The sequence below is a fragment of the Stenella coeruleoalba genome, assembly GCF_951394435.1.
Source record: "Stenella coeruleoalba genome assembly, chromosome: 5".
In the NCBI taxonomy this organism is placed as follows: Eukaryota; Metazoa; Chordata; class Mammalia; order Artiodactyla; family Delphinidae; genus Stenella; species Stenella coeruleoalba.
In genome coordinates this window covers 85,754,004-85,758,058 of record NC_137150.1, presented here as the reverse complement: position 1 = coordinate 85,758,058, position 4,055 = coordinate 85,754,004, and positions in this window count along the sequence as shown.

Below are 4,055 nucleotides of genomic sequence, written 5' to 3'. Positions count from 1 at the left end.
AGAATCCACCTGCCAATGCAGGGGACACAGGTTCGAGCCTATTGAGCCTGCACTCTAGATCCCATGAACCACAACTACTGAGCCCATGAGCCACAACTACTGAAGCCCACGTGCCTGGAGCCCATGCTCCACAACAAGAGAAGCCACTGCAATGAGAAGCCCACACACCGCAATGAAGAGTAGACCCCGCTCGCTGCCACTAGAGAAAGCCCACGCACAGCAACGAAGACCCAACGCTGCCAAAAATAAATAAATAAACTAATTTTTTTTTTAATTAAAAAAAAAAGAAAAAAGAAATGGGTGTTACTGGGCCAAAATCACGGTGTCAGCAGGGCTGGGGGATCCAGAGGGGAATCTGCTTTTTCCAGCTTCTGGTGGTCACAGCATTTCTTGGCTTGTAGCCTCTTCCTCTCTCTTCAAAGCCAGCAGCCCAGTATCTTCAAATCTCTGACTATGATCTCCTCCTCTCCTCCCTTTTCCACTTTAAAGGACCTTGTAGTTCCATTGGACCCACCTGGATAACCCAGGACAATTTTCTTATATAAAGTCATCTGATTAGCAAACTTAAGTCTCTGTGCAATCTTAATTCCTCCTTTCCACATAACATAAGATACTCACAGGTTCCAGGAGTTAGGACATGAGCATCTGGGGCAGGGGGCATTATTCTGCCTACCACAGTGTCCTTTCAATGGAATGCTCATTGTTATCTATCTACTGGACACTCGGGTTATCTGATTTTATACGAATATTCTCCTTGTCTTTGACAAGGCTATTTCACAACTCTGTAAACTGGAAAAACTGAGAGCAGTGCAAATAATTCTTCTCTATAGAAATACAAATGAATTATATCTAGTAGATATATAATTTATTTCTTCCCTGTAGAAAAGATAATTCCAAACTATATCTCATTGCCATATAGATATTAAATAGTTCTACATCAATTAGTAAATTAATTTTAGCATTGCTGAGTACCTAGATATGTCTGCTCTTCAGAGTTTCCTTTGAATCAGTTTTAACATCTTCTCATTTCTTATTAAATCTTTGACAGGTATTCATTTTTTATCAGTATGAGAATGACGATTTTATCTTTTAAAAGTTAAATTTTAACACCCTTGAAATTACCCAATAGCTGAGAACTATCTGTCTGGAAATATACCAGAAGCTGATACTGTTTAGAATAGTATTTTCCAATATGTGCTCAATCTAACACTAACTCTGCTAGTGTTAATAGATGTTCACTGAAAAAAGGGTTTCATTTTAAAATAATTTGGAGGAAGATTTTTATTTACAGAGCCTCTCACAGGGCTAGTATTCCATGTCAAGCATTTCAGATAATTCTATTTCAGATTATTGGATTTTTGTCACATTGTAAGCTGATAACAAACCAGTAGCCAAGACTCTCATAAAATTATAATGTTCATATCAAAACAAAAATTTATTTTCTCAGTTCCTTTGCCTCAATTTACCCAACTTCAAAGTGCTCTTGAGTGTGTTTAACTAAAACCTGCTCGCAATCAGGAGGGTTGTTGGTATTGCAGGTATATCTCAGAAGCGAGGCTATCTCTGATTTTCGTTTGATCTGATTTTTTTAGATATTCAAGAGATTAAGGTTGGAATTAGAGTGCCAAATTATTGATTTTTAATAAACCATCAGTGACTCAAAAACTCTTGTTCATTATCCAAGCTTCCACCTTCCTGCTAACAGAGGGCCTGGTAGCTGATAGGCAGATAACTCCTTGGTGACCATGAATGAGAGAAAGGTGAGGCATGTAGTCTTTCAGATCAATTAAGATAATAAACACTAATATCATTAGATGTTTACCATTTTCCAGGCCTTGTGCTGAACACTGCGTATAACTTCATTTAATGTCTGAACTTGTAATATCCTTATCTTGCTAAAGAAGAAACCAAACCGTGAAGCCAGTAAGTCACTTGTTCCAAGTCACATGACATGTGAGTAGCTGAGCTGGGATTGAGGCCCACACATATACAGCATCATGACACACAGACCCCCAATCCCTTAGCTGATTGGGGCCAGATGTAGTTCAGATTTCACAATTTTTAAGATTTTAGAGAAGTAAACAGTTCATTTGCTGTATATAACAACACCCCTAGCTAGCGGGGTTGGGAAGCAGCTCACGATCAAACACATGAATGTCTCTACAGCACAACATAAATATATTCATGCTGAGATGAATGGAGGCTATAAATTACCTTATATCTATCTACTCAGGTCACATTTCGTTGCCAAAGGAATTGTAAAACAGCTTCCATTTTCGGAGATTTTTGGATTTTAGGACTGTTCATAAAGGATTTTGGACCTGACTTCTTTTCAAGCGCCCATCTCTGTTCACTAAATTTAGTATCTCTCTCTTTCCTGGATAGTGCGGACAGAACACTGCTGATTCTTACCGTTTTATTTTAAGTTTTGTGAGCCACCAGCCCTCTAACACCAGGTTCCTTTTTCAGTCAGGGTAAAACGCAATTAGCCTGTAAGGGGAGCTCCAGGCCTCCAGTTTCATTCCCCTTCTTCACCACTCCCCACACCCCAGTGCACAAGCATCTGGATGTGTCAAGAGGCCTTTCATTGAGCCACTGTACTAAGGCTGTGGTCTCTTTGCCCCAGTATATTCTTTCTGGGGAGTCCGTCTTGCCTCTGCATACCTGATGCTCCTGCCTGTGGCCCACCCTGCCCTGAGAGAGCACGGGGTGGGGAGCTTAAATAGATCAGCCTCCCATAGCCCTTAAGGAGATGCAGACTGGCCCTCCTTTTTCCTTGGCAGGCTCTTGTACTGCCTTTCCTTGCTGTCGGTGTGGTACACTTGAGAAGTCAGAGGCATTAATCTAAGCCCAGAAGAACATGGGCAAAACAGATCTTCATTAAATGTAGCAGAGAGAGGCCTCCACATCCTCAGCCTGTTTCACCAGGTCACCCCATTGGCATCTGGGATACAAGTTCACGGAAGCAAGCGTATGTGTTCTGGTCTTGTCCTTGATGCATCTCTCTCACATGAACTTCAGAGGGAGGTGGCCATAGTAAGACTGTTTAGTTAGGTCCCCCGACAAACACTGTTTCATTATCATTTGGACACAATTTATAAATATGGTTCTCTAGGGGTGGGCTTTCTTAGTTTCAGTCACATTCCAGGCCTGTTCCCCTCTGTTACACCTTGAATTTGGGTGTTTTCATACTTTCTCAGGCCTACGTTTATAGGATCGTTCTGGGGTTATTTCTGAAGATAGCTCATTGCATCCATTTATGTCTTATATTTCACCAGTTTAGCTTTCAGAGGGTAACTGTGCACCCAGAGTTGGTATTCAAAACCCTGAACAACTGGAATGGCACAGGCACCAACCAATCAGAACAGACAACAGATACAAACAACAGAACGGGCGGTGCTGAGCCGCGCTGGTGGAGCCTCAGCCTGGCTCATGTGTGTCTGTATAAGAAACTAGCCTATGATTCTATTCTAGTTTCTACTCCTTATTTGGCCCACTTGTGAACTGTATCTTCAAGTAACATTGAGGAAGGGCAATCAGAAAATTTCTATGGCAATAAAACCATTCTAATACATGCTGCAGTGGGAAGAAATAAATAACAAGCCAATGACAGTGCTAATTACTCTTTCTACCCACTTATGTGTAATAAGAAAGGAACTCTTTTCAAGTAGAAGCTGATATCTCTCTGAAAGGCAGGCTGTGGCCTCTAAGAATCCGCTTTTACTTCTAAAAGGACAGGTCCTAAGAGACTGCATCAAGCCTTCAGCCCACAAAGAATTGCTGCTTTCACCATTCAAATTATTCAGTCTAGAAAGCTCCCCCAATATATTTCCTAAACCTGCTGACTGTGACTGTTACCGATCCTCCTGAGTTGGTCCCCAACAATGGTCCTCCTGCCCAGTGCCGCTCGTGCCAACAGAACAAGACAGAGTTTGGTTCAGAAGCAAAGGACAGCTTTATTCTCTGATCAGAGAATGGAAAGATGCGACCTCTCACCCTCGAGCATTTGCTCTCCCCTCTGGAAGGCCGTGGGCGGGGCTGCTTTATCAGGACGC